The 13,748-nt window shown below is 34.7% G+C and overlaps 1 long non-coding RNA gene across 1 annotated transcript; it reads right to left on the reverse strand.

The window, feature by feature from the left end:
- Positions 1-11,736: 11,736 nt before the first annotated feature.
- Positions 11,737-12,706, reverse strand: LOC146935027 (uncharacterized). Its single transcript, XR_015033060.1, has 3 exons — positions 12,301-12,706; positions 12,126-12,213; positions 11,737-12,043 (listed from the first exon to the last, which is right to left on the reverse strand). It is a non-coding gene; the product is annotated as an uncharacterized LOC146935027 (long non-coding RNA).
- Between the last annotated feature and the right edge of the window lie 1,042 nt (positions 12,707-13,748).

Consider the following 13,748-nt stretch of genomic DNA (forward strand, 5'->3'; position numbering starts at 1 on the left):
AAAAAACGAAAAAATAAATGAAAATTCATTACTGCAATTCCAAACTGCGGTAATGAATAAAAAAAATTTAAAAAAAAATAGTCAAAACCTGCTCACCTGTGCCCACCCTGTCATAAAGGAGGCTCATTACCGCAATTTGAAACTGCGGTAATGAGGAAAACGACAAAACAAAAAAAATAAATACCAGAAAGGGGGTCATTTTTGTATTTAAAGGTCAAAGGGGGTCAGATTTGGAAATTTTTTTGGCAATAGGGTCAGAAAAAAAATTCGTCATTTTGTTCTCATCTATTTTAATCTCTTAGACTGAAAATAAATTATTGTCAAAGAAGAAGAAGAATCAAGAAATAAAGTGATCGATTTCAAATCTAAGTGAAATGTTCAATTGAAGAGAAAGAAAGTGTGATTTATAATTTTTGGAAGCTTACGTTTTAGGGTTTGGAATTTGCACTCTCTGTATTTCGTTTTCTTCTGACCTATACCTTTTATTTACGTACTATTTCTGGTTACCGATTTCTTGGTGGAAGTTTTCAATTGTTTCAGTTTATTCATTGTGACTGGTTCTTAAAATTGGGGTCGCGCAACCGCGTTAATGCCTCTGCGCATTACAAAGGTTGATTCACGCATGTATCAATACTAGAACTAGCATGGTGGATCGAAGCAAGAATTTGGCGTTTGCGTGCAATTGGCCATGTGTGTCAGAATTGGCTCCAGCTTTGACAAAGGTGCACTCGTCAGCTATGGCACCTATTGTTTCAGCTCCATCATCGAACACCATCTGGTTCAGTACCTCCGTTGTCCTTTGCGGCAGCTCTTGCAGGGACAAAGGATGTCGATGACAGACCATTTCCTACTCCGTGCATTAAGGGTGATGCGTTAAGCATTAAAATTTGTCAGGAGGAGTATCAAAAGGGAGTTGAGGACTGTAGGAAAGTATTGAGAGCGCGTTTGACTCTCAACAAAGGGGACAAGCCTTTATCTGCGCGTGAACTCAAAGATAAAATTGGAAAGATTTGGAAAACAACAGCAGGTTGGAAAATGGTGCCGCTTGGTAAGGGTTTCTACGACTTTCATTTTGAATCGGTGGATGATTATAAGAAAATTTGGGCAACCGGCACAGTTAATCTCAAGCCTGGTTTGTTGAGATTCTCACAATGGACCAAAGATTTCAAACTTTTGGTGCAAAAACAAACTCATGTTTCGCTTTGGATCCGTTTGGTAGAATTACCGCAAGAGTACTGGCGAGAGAGGACCTTGAAGGAAATTGCAAGCGCTGTTGGAACACCTATTGATATTGATGGGCCGACTAGAAATCGTACCTTCGGGCACTATGCACGCATTTTAGTGGACATTGATTTATCGAAGAAAGCATATGACGAGGTTCTTGTTGAGCGTGATGGGTTTGCGTTCATGGTGGAGATTCAATATGAAAGACGACCTTTGTTTTGTCATCATTGCTATTCTATTGGTCATAGCCTCTCGACTTGTCGGTGGTTAAATCCGCAAGCTGCTAAAGAAAAAATTGATCGTGGGAAACAACCGGCGAAGGAAAATTCCAGGGCGCCACCTAAAGCTTCTACCTCGGCCTTGGGTGGTACCGAGAGATGGGTTCCATTTACTTCCACTGTTACCACCACTACCAATACGACGGTCCTAGTTCCGTAGTCAGTTACTTCAGTTCCAACACCTGTCAGCACTATTCCTCATTCAGTGCCGGTTTCTTTACCCACAGTGCCAGTTTCATCAGTTCCGACACCTGTCAGCAGTACCACTCAATCAATTCCGGTTCCTTTACCTGCAGTGCCGGTTTCAGATTTTTCTTCAAACTCTTTCAGTTTGCCGCTTTATAATGTTTTTGATCGCATTGAACGTGCCTCGACTGATGAGTTAGCATCGGATATGCCGGTGTTGGAAAAGGTTGTTTTCCCTGTAGCGCACGTTGACGTGCATTCTGTAGAAGTGGAGCAGTCTCATCAGACATCGCGGGAGGAGTTGGAGAACCCCACGGTGACTGTTGTTACTAACCCGCTTTTGGATAGTGTGAAAAACAATCATGTGAATCTGAGGGAGCTGGAGGAGAGTCCCATTGATTCTATTGAGCGTGCTTCACACTCATCCCCTCTTGGGCGTGAGGACGTACGACCTGACGGAGTGGAGCAGATGCATCAGACATTGCGGGAGGAGTTGGAGATCCCCGTGATGGATGATAATTTTGAGCCGCTTCGGGATGGTGTGGAACATGATCATGTGAGCCCAAGGGAGCTGGAGAAGAGTCCCAAGGGTGCTCGTGAAAGTGTTACAAGACCATCCACTATTGAGCATGTTGACATGCATGAGGAGTTGGCTACTTTACCATTACAGCATGTTATTACTCCGACGGATCATTCAATTGTTTCCACAATGTCACTTCACAATATGGCGGATGTATCTGTTGGTTCGCAAGCTATGGAGACCTCTTTTACTGAAGCTTCTAATGTGTTTGATGGAGAAATGATATCGGTCAAAGATCAGATTGAGATTTTACCTCAGAGGCAAGAAGTTCATCCTAGCAAAAATATTCAACATGGGTTAGAATTGTGGAATAGAGTCCGTGAGTATGATGCAAGATCAGCTGCTGAAGCTTCCGCGGGTTTACTACCTGTCCTTACAAGGAATCTGAAGAATAAACTTAAGGTGCAACATGTGTTACAGAAGCAGCCTACTAAATCCCGGGCACGGGATGACACTCATCCGGATGTTTAATGAATATTCTTTATTGGAATATTAGAGGCATAGGTAATTCTGAGACTTGCATTGCTTTGAAATTTTTTTATTTGAATCACAAACCTATGCTTATTTTTATTGCGGAGCCGAAGATTAATTTTGTAAATATTCCTTCTTGGTATTGGCCGACAATTGGTGTTACTAAATATGCTGTTAATAATAGAGGTGATTTATTGCCTAATCTTTGGGATCTTTGGGGTAATGATGTTCTTGCTACAATAATTTTTGTGTCTGATCAATGTATAGCTTTGGAAATCTCTTGTTATCAGTCTACTGTTTTCTTAGCCGCGGTTTATGCTAGCACTTACTACATTGATCGCAGACAATTATGGGCTGACCTTACTCATCTTCAAGGATGTTTTCCTGGGCCTTGGTTATTTATTGGTGATTTCAACGCTGTTTTGGGAGCTCATGAGAAGCGGGGCAGACTTCCCCCTCCATCTTTGTCTTGTGAAGATTTTTTGAATTGGACTAATGCAAACATTTTGACTCACTTGCCAACCTTGGGGTCGTTTTTAACTTGGACTAATGGCAGATTTGGTAATGCAAATGTGGCTCTCCGTCTTGATAGGGCAATATGTAACGATGATTGGATTAATTTTTGGAGAACTTCAGCATGTTCAGCCTTGGTCCGCCATCAATCGGATCACCATCCTCTTCTCTTAGCAGCTATTTTTTCCTCTGTGAGCCACGCTACTCCCTTCAAATTTTTTAAGGTTTGGTCTTCTCATAGTGATTGTCGGCAATTGGTTTTGGATTGCTGGTCTAAACGTGTTCGTGGGGCTGGTATGCTTCGGTTTCAATCTAAACTTCGTAACTTGAAAAGTGCTTTTAAGATTTGGAACAGAACGGTGTTTGGGGATGTTGACAGACAAGTAAAGTTAGCTTTGGATGAAGTAAACCGTATTCAGCTGCTTATTGATTCTGAAGGGTTTTCTGATCAGCTCTACTTGCAAGATCTTGAAGCGCAGTTATTGTTAACTAAAGCTTTAAATCTTCAGGAACAACTTTGGCGAGAAAAAGCACGAGATCAAAACTTCATTAGCGGTGACCGTAACACAGCTTATTTTCATCGAGTTTTTAAAATCCGGGCAGCAACAAAATCTATTTCTTTTTTACAGGATGGAGACAATATTATTACTGATCCCACGACTATTGAATTGCACATTGTCTCTTATTTTCAGACTATTTTTGGCTCGGAAAATAACTGTGCTCTTAATACTTTGGTTGATGAGACAATTCCCTCACTAGTAACAGATGTAGATAACCATTTGTTGTTGCGGCTTCCTTTGAGCACAAAAATTAAAAATGCGGTTTTTGCACTTAATGGTGATGGGGCACCGGGTCCGGATGGTTTTGGAGGTCATTTTTATCAAGCATATTGGGATATTGTGGGTCCTGATGTGGTGCAGTCCATTCAAGATTTTTTCCAAAGCGGTTTGCTGCCCAACAATTTTAATTCCAATCTTATCGTGCTTATTCCGAAAGTGCCGAGAGCAAAAGGTATGGGAGATTACCGCCCTATTGCGCTTGCAAATTTTCAATTCAAAATTGTTACTAAAATTTTGGTGGACCGCCTTGCTTGTATTACTTCTCGGATCATCTCTATTGAGCAGAGAGGCTTTGTCCGAGACCGTAACATATCAGACTTTATTATTCTTGCTTCCGAAGCGATCAACTCCCTTGATAAAAATCAGTATGGTGGAAATATTGCCCTCAAAGTCGACATATCAAAGGCTTTTGATATGTTGGATTGGAATTTTTTGGTGATGGTTCTTCATAATTTTGGATTTTCAACAACTTTTATTGATTGGATTCTGGCCATTCTAAAATCTGCACGTTTATCTATTTTGGTCAATGGTAAGGCGTTGGGGTATTTTGCTTGCTCTCGTGGGGTTCTTCAGGGAGATCCCCTTTCCCCTTGTTATTTTGCCTAGCTGAAGAGGTCCTTAGCAGAGCTCTCTCTGGGTCCGTGGAAAGAGGTCGTCTTTCACCTATGTCTTATTGTCGAGGCACTTCTTTTCCGACACATGTGTTATATGTTGATGATATCATGATCTTCTGCGCAGGTTTGAAAAGTAACATCCAGGAGCTCATTTGTATCTTTGATAAATACTCAGCGATTTCTGGGCAGATTGTGAATAAGGCTAAAAGTCGTTTCTTTACGGGGTCTATGACTGTGCCTCAGATAAATATGATTGCAAATATGTTGGGTTTTATTGTGGGAGCAGTCCCTTTCTTGTATCTTGGTTGTCCTATTTTTCAAGGAAAACCAAAGGTAACGCATTTTAGGATGATTACAGACAAAATTCGAAGCAAGTTGGCCACTTGGAAGGGTACCGTGCTTTCAATTATGGGCAGGGTGCAGCTTGTGAAATCAATTATCCATGGGATGCTTGTTTACTCTTTCCATGTTTATTTCTGGCCTAAGCGGTTTCTGCGTTTACTTGACTCTTGGTTGAAGAATTTTATATGGAGCGGTGATGTTCTATCGAAAAAGGTTTGCACGGTTTCGTGGAAGTTGATGTGTAGGCCTTGGTCTGAAGGGGGGTTGGATATAAAACCAACTCGTTTGATTAATGAGGCATTGATTCTAAAGTTGGCTTGGGATATGTTGGCAAACGACACTCAATGGACTCTTCTTTTCAAGAAGCGTTATTTTTCAAAGGGAAGGCCAATTCCCCATCATTTCAAATCCTCGGTTTGGTCGGGTATTAAAGCTCAAATTGTCACCGCTTTGGATAATTCTTTGTGGATTGTTGGCATGGGAGAGAAGATCCAGTTTTGGACGGATAATTGGCTCGGTGAGCCTTTGGTAGATTTACTCCATTTTGACACGGGTCCTCATGATAGTCTTAAAGGAACGGTATCGGAAGTTATTGTGAATGGTAGCTGGGTTTTGCCTGCGGATATAACAGATTATGGGGACATAAAAGATCGTCTTGCTGCAATTGTTTTACCTTCAGGTCCCCTCCCCGATGTGATGGTTTGGACTCATGCTCCGGATGGTATTCTTTCGTCGAAATTAGCTCTTTCTTTTCTTCGTCCGCGTACACCGGTGCTGCCTTGGGCGGATCAAATTTGGAGGCCTTCTATTCCGCCTGCTCATTCTTGTATCTATTGGAGATTCCATCATGGGAAAATGCCAACGGATGAGATCCTTAGGAGTCGGGGTTGCATTGTAGTTTCGGTTTGCAGCCTTTGTTTGGTAGCAGACGAAACTTCTGATCATCTTTTTCTTCGGTGTCCGTTTGCTTCGCAGCTATGGAACTGGATTGGTGGTAAGCTTTGTTGTGTTATTGATCGATCATCTGTCGACTCTATTCTTTCTTGTAGACCGGTCAGATGCTCTTCTCAAGTTTCCGACATGTTCTTGGCCGCAATTCTGCACACGCTATAAACCATATGGTGGGCTAGGAACTCCATTCGTTTTTCTAATGTTCGGCATACTCTTCATTAAGCAAAAGTTCGCATTCATTCCTTGATTGCCATGTCCGGAAATAGCTCGAAAGGTAAGTGTCTCCCCTCTGATATTCCTTTTCTAGACTCTTTTGCTGTTTCTCCTCAATGTAGGCGAGTCAAGGACCCTATCTTGGTTTTGTAGAAGGCTCCGACTTCTCCGTGGCTTAAAGTTAACACGGATGGCTCGGTGATTGGTGGTCTTGCTGCTTGTGGGGGGCTGTTCCGTGATAATCTAGGTACATTCCGAGGTGCTTTTTATTGTAATGTCGGTACTCGCTCTGTCTTCTTTGCGGAAGTGTATGGTATTATTTCTGCTATTGAATTTGCTTCGAGGAAGAGATGGAGACACATCTGGTTAGAGAGCGACTCCACCAGTGCCCTTTTGATTTTCATGAATTCATCATTGGTTCCAATTTTGTTACGTAATAGATGGCATAACGTTCGCAATCTTGGGATTCAGGTTATTTCTTCCCATATTTACCGTGAAGGTAACAGTTGTGCAGATAAGTTGGCGGCTTTGGGTCACTCCATAGTTGGTGAGATTTGGCTAGATAATCTTCCTGCTGAGGTGCTGCTTGATTTTTATAGAGGCAGATGTGGATTGCCCAACTATAGATTCCCTTAATTTATTCTTGGGCTGTTTTTCCTTTGGCTCTCTGTTTTATTTTCTGTTTACTGTTTTTCTTTTGGTGGGTATTGGTTTGGTCCCCCCACTCTCTGTACAAATTTTTCCCCTTTTTTTAATAAAGTTTTAGAGATTGGCGGCATAGGATGGAGGGATCTCGGGGTGCCAATCTAGTTGGGATGTCGATGATGTCTCCTGATGCTTGTTTTTTCTCCTTGTTTATCAAAAAAAAAATTTAATCTCTTAATCTTAATAATTTGCATATTTAAAAAATTAATAGAAACAATACAATAATGTTAAATTTTTTAAAATAATCATTAGTTTTTAAAATTTAAGCATATCAACTTTCTCGTATCGGTATACATAAAATTTGATTTTGGAGATATAAGCACATAAAGTTTACAATGAGTGCGGTGTAAATATTTAACGGTATTTTGAAGAAACAATAGAGTCATGTTGATATTTTAAAAATAGTCACGAGTTTTCTATATTTGATTATATTGACTATTACATATTGTTAAAAAAAATATTCTTTTGCATATATAAGTATATAAAAATCTTCAATGATTGCGGTGCAAATATTTATCGGTGTTTTAAATATAAAATAAAAAGTTATTTGATAGAAACATTACATCGATGTTGATATTTTGAAAATAGTCACGAGTTTTCGAAATTTTATCATATCGATTTTCTCATATATGTACATAAAAATTTATTTATGCATATATAAACACATAAAATCTGCAACGGGAGCGGTGCAAATATTGAACGGTGTTTTGCATATAAAATAAAAAGTTATTCAATAGAAACACTATATTAATGTTTATATTTTGACAATATTAATGAGTTTCTATGATTTTATCATGTCAACTTTCTCATATATTCATATAAAAAATTATTTCTGCAGATAAATCACATAAAATCTACAACGGGTACGATGAAAACATTGAACTGTTTTTTTTTACATATAAAATAAAAATTTATTTAATAGAAACACTACATTGATGTTGATATTTTGAAAATAATCATGAGTTTTAAAAAATTTATTTTATTGACTTTCTTATGTGTATATAAAAATTTGTTTTCGTGTACATAAGAAAATAAAATCCATAACGTACGCGATTCAAATATTACAAGCTTATAAGCTAGTCCAACAAACTATAAGCTAGCTTATTCGTGTTACCAAACACACCCATGATGGGTTGAATTTGATGTGAAATTTTAATTGTTACAAGCCCTATAGTGTAAATTAATTAAGATTGTATACCTAAATATAATTAAATAAAAATTAAAAGTTACCTTATTAAAAAATTGATTTTTTTATAGAAAGAATTGACACGTTTATTTGACATTTAATGTTACATTTGTATATTACATTTTGATTGGTTGATATCTTAAAAGGGTAAATACCCCCTAAACAAGAGAGGGTAATGTAGAAAAAACCAAACAAAAATCAAATCAAATATATTAACCCATGAAAGGCGGGTAAGGCTCGGGTTCAGAAGCAATTAGCACATGATAGTGGTCTTATACGGCTGGGTGTGGTTATGGTGCATAAGGAGATCCTTATGCACCGGGCATAATTGCTTTCTACACCCAACATAATTGCTTTCTACACCTCAAGTAAAAGCTTAATTCTAATAAGTAGAGGTGTCAATAGAGCCCCAAATTTCAAAGCTCACTTAAAAAAGCTCCCACCAAGCCCACTAAATTAAAGCCTCATATTATAATTTTTTTCTTAACAATTTATTTATGCAAAATAGTTTATTCGAAATAGTTTATTTATGCAAAACAACTTATTAGAATGATTTTTTAAAAACCGCTTATTCAAAACAACTTATTTATGCAAAACAGCTTATTCCGATCTCATTTTAAAAAGCAACTTATTCAAAACAGCTTATTTATGCAAAACAGCTAATTCGAAACAACTTATTAGGATCACTTTTTTTAAAACCGCTTATTCAAAACAATTTATTTATGCAAAACAACTTATTTGTGCAAAACAGCTTGTTTATACAAAACAGCTTATTCCGATTTCATTTTAAAAAACAACTTATACAAAACAACTTATTTATGCAAAACAACATATTTATACAAAACAACTTATTCAAAACAGCTTATTTATGTAAAACAGCTTATTCGAAACAACTTATTTATACAAAACAGCTTATTTGTGCAAAACAGCTTATTTATACAAAACAGCTTATTCCGATTTCATTTCAAAAAACAACTTATTCAAAACAACTTATTTATGCAAAACAACATATTTATGCAAAACAACTTATTCAAAACAGCTTATTCGAAACAACTTATTTACACAAAATAGCTTATTTGTGCAAAACAGCTTATTCAAAACAACTTATTTATACAAAACAACTTATTTGTGCGAAACAGCTTATTCAAAACAGCTTATTTATACAAAACAACTTATTCCGATTTCATTTTAAAAAACAACTTATTCAAAACAACTTATTTATGCAAAACAACATATTTATGCAAAACAACATATTTATGCTAAACAACTTATTCAAAACAGCTTATTTATGCAAAACAGCTTATACGAAAAAACTTATTTATACAAAACAGCTTATTTGTGCAAAACAGCTTATTTATACAAAACAGCTTATTTATACAAAACAGCTTATTCCGATTTCATTTTAAAAAACAACTTATTCAAAACAACTTATATGTGCAAAACAACATATATATGCAAAACAACTTATTCAAAACAGCTTATTTATGCAAAACAGCTTATTCGAAACAACTTATTTATACAAAATAGCTTATTTGTGCAAAACAACTTATTCAAAACAACTTATTTATACAAAACAACTTATTTGTGCAAAACAGCTTATTCAAAACAGCTTATTTATACAAAACAACTTATTCCGATTTCATTTTAAAAAACAACTTATTCAAAACAACTTATTTATGCAAAACAACATATTTATGCAAAAACAACTTATTCAAAACAGCTTATTTATGCAAAACAGCTTATTCGAAACAACTTATTTATACAAAATAGCTTATTTGTGCAAAACAGCTTAATCAAAACAACTTATTTATGCAAAACAGCTTATTTGTGCAAAACAGCTTATTTATAGAAAATAGCTTATTCCGATTTCATTTTAAAAAACAACTTATTCAAAACAACTTATATATGCAAAACAACATATTTACGCAAAACAACTTATTCAAAACAGCTTATTTATGCAAAACAGCTTATTCGAAACAACTTATTTATACAAAATAGCTTATTTGTGCAAAACAGCTTATTCAAAACAACTTATTTATACAAAACAGCTTATTTGTGCAAAACAGCTTATTTATACAAAACAGCTTATTTATACAAAACAGCTTATTCCGATTTCATTTTAAAAAACAACTTATTCAAAACAACTTATATATGCAAAACAACATATTTATGCAAAACAACTTATTCAAAACAGCTTATTTATGCAAAACAGCTTATTCGAAACAACTTATTTATACAAAATAGCTTATTTGTGCAAAACAGCTTATTCAAAACAACTTATTTATACACAACAGCTTATTTGTGCAAAACAACTTATTCAAAACAGCTTATTTATACAAAACAGCTTATTCGAAACAGCTTATTTATATAAAATAGCTTATTTGTGCAAAACAGCTTATTCAAAACAACTTATTTATACAAAACAGCTTGTTTGTGCAAAACAGCTATTTTGCACAAAATAAGCTGTTTTGAATAAGCTTTTTATGAGTTAGAGAGAGAAATGAGTATGGATTATGAGTTTCTTTACTGGAACGTTATTTAACATGTTATACACTGAAATTATTACTGAAACCATAATTATGGTTTAATGGTTTTGATAATCATGTATGTGAAACCAAGATAAATGTGTAATGATTTTTAATGAAATTATTATTGTTAGATGGTTTTGAATAATGATTAAGATGTTATACACTGAAATTATTACTGAAACCATAATTATGGTTTAATGGTTTTGATAGTCTTCTATGAGAAACCAAAATAATTGTCTAATGGTTTTGCTATGGCTATGGTTTCTGTGAGTTGGTTTCAAAACCATTTTGCTGTGGAAATGGTTTCCGTGAGTTGTACTCCAAAACCATTTTGCAGTGAAAATGGTTTCCGTGAGTTAGACTCCAAAACCATTTTGCAGTGAAAATGGTTTCCGTGTGTAATGCTAACACCAGATCCGAACCGGATTGATCATAAACAACACAATTCATCACAACATTCTCAATAATTCATCAAATCGGAATTCCAGCTTATACCAACAGATTTCACATCGAATCATTTCCCAATTCCAGTGAAAATGGTTTTGTAATAAAAAAATTGTGATAAACATTTAAATCATTATGAAGTAACCACTTAATAGTACACACTTATAACCTAATGTGAATTAATCAATAAGTAACCACTTTTTTGTAAAGCCTCGTCATCTCTCTTTTATTTCTTACGTTGTAAAACGAATTTCTGACTTTGTCTAAATATAATCGCGCTTTAATGGTTTTAATAGACTTGTATGTGAAAGAAAAATAATTGTCAAATGCTAAATAAAATAAAAGAATAGTGAAAATTATTATTGACAAATGATTTTAAATAAAAACTATTACTGAAACCATAAGTGTGGTTTAATGGTTTTGATAGTGTTCTACACGAAACCAAACTAATTGTTTAATGGTTTTGCTATGGGTATGGTTTCTGTGAGTTGTACTCCAAAACCATTAGATGTACTTAATGGTTTTCTTTGATCCAACATGGTGCATATCACAATCAAAAATAAAAAACATATGGAATTTTCTAACCATAACAGAACATTTTCAAAACCATCAGATTCAGGCACCAACATATGGAATCACAATTCTCAGAAAAATTTCCAATTTGATTTCGACAATTTCTCAAACCAAGTCCATCATCAATTTTCCCAAATTCAAATCAATCCCTAATCCCTCCAACTCATTACTCCCAATTCTCCTCCTCTTCAACGTCGTCCTTTCACAATCAACGTCATCCTTTTTCTTCCAAAAATCAAGAATGCAAAGGAACTTGAAAATCTCCAGCAAACTTCATCACCAAACCAATCAAACCCATCATCTATATGTAACCAAAATTGAAAATCATAGCAAGATTCGAATTCAAACACAAAATCATCGGTAGTAACAGTTGACAAATTCCTGAAAGGATGGGACCTGAGAATTGAACCAAAACAAGTGAATGAAATAAAAGTGAAGAAAATATGAATTTCAATCAAAACAGAACACAGTAACATACCTTTGATTTTCTCAATGCGTCTCTTGATTTCTTGTGAACAAGCTTCACAATACATGTGAACTTTCAGAATCACTATCATAACCTTAGGCTGCACCATATAATAAAATAAAAATGATAAAAATGATCCATCACAGATTCAGATAAATTTAAAAAGAAAAAAAAATAATTAATTAACCTCTTCAGCTTTCTTTTCTTCCTCTGGCTTAGGTTTCTCTTTCTCTTCAATTTTTTTCTCTTGTTCTGAATGTGGTTTTGGGATCGGAGAAAGAAGCTCAACTTGTCTATGACTCTTCCTCTGAACTCTTTCAAGAACCTTCAATGGATCCGCTTTTTCTCCTTTAACAACAACCTTGTGAGATTTGCAATCAGTAACCACATCTTCATAATTATAAATCTACACGATTTCACGCATAGCGTTCCGCAATTCAAAATTGAAATCTCTACAAATTCACAATCACGCAAACTTGTCACGAATTACAATACACACATACCTCAGAAGAATAGGGATGATCTGCAATTCCGTTTGGGATCGGCGACCTAGGAATCGAATAAGCTGTTTGTGCAAAATAGCTTATTTTGTGCAAAATAGCTTATTTTTTGCAAAATAGCTTATTTTGGGCAAAATAGCTGTTTTGCACAAATAAGCTGTTTTGTATAAATAAGTTGTTTTGAATAAGTTGTTTTGCACAAATAAGCTATTTCGTATAAATAAGTTGTTTCGAATAAGCAGTTTTGTATAAATAAGCCGTTTTGAATAAGCTGTTTTGCACAAATATGTTGTTTTGTATAAATAAGTTGTTTCGAATAAGCTGTTTTGCATAAATAAACTGTTTTGAATAAGTTGTTTTGCATAAATAAGTTGTTTTGAATAAGTTGTTTTTAAAATGAAATTGGAATAAGCTGTTTTGTATAAATAAGCTGTTTTGAATAAGCTATTTTGCACAAATAAGTTGTTTTGTATAAATAAGTTGTTTTGAATAAGCTGTTTTGCACAAATAAGCTCTTTTGTAAAAATAAGCTGTTTTGAATAAGTTGTTTTGCATAAATAAGTTGTTTTGAATAAGTTGTTTTTTAAAATGAAATCGGAATAAGTTGTTTTGTATAAATAAGCTGTTTTGAATAAGTTGTTTTGCACAAATAAGCTGTTTTGTATAAATAAGTTGTTTTGAATAAGTTGTTTTGCACAAATAAGCTATTTTGTATAAATAAGTTGTTTCGAATAAGCTGTTTTGCATAAATAAGCTGTTTTGAATAAGTTGTTTTGCATAAATATGTTGTTTTGCATAAATAAGTTGTTTTTTAAAATGAAATCGGAATAAGCTGTTTTGTATAAATAAGCTGTTTTGAATAAGCTGTTTTGAACAAATAAGCTGTTTTGCATAAATAAGCTGTTTTGAATAAGCGGTTTTAAAAAAAGTGATCCTAATAAGTTGTTTCGAATAAGCTGTTTTGCATAAATAAGCTATTTTGAATAAGTTGGTTTTTAAAATTAATTGGAATAAGCTGTTTTGTATAAATAAGTTGTTTTGAATAAGCTGTTTTGCACAAATAAGCTGTTTTGTATAAATAAGTTGTTTTGAATAAGCTGTTTTGCACAAATAAGCTCTTTTGTATAAATAAGTT

Source organism: Medicago sativa, chromosome 3, assembly GCF_051527215.1.
Source record: "Medicago sativa cultivar Bolivia chromosome 3, Bolivia_mono, whole genome shotgun sequence".
Classification (NCBI taxonomy): domain Eukaryota; kingdom Viridiplantae; phylum Streptophyta; class Magnoliopsida; order Fabales; family Fabaceae; genus Medicago; species Medicago sativa.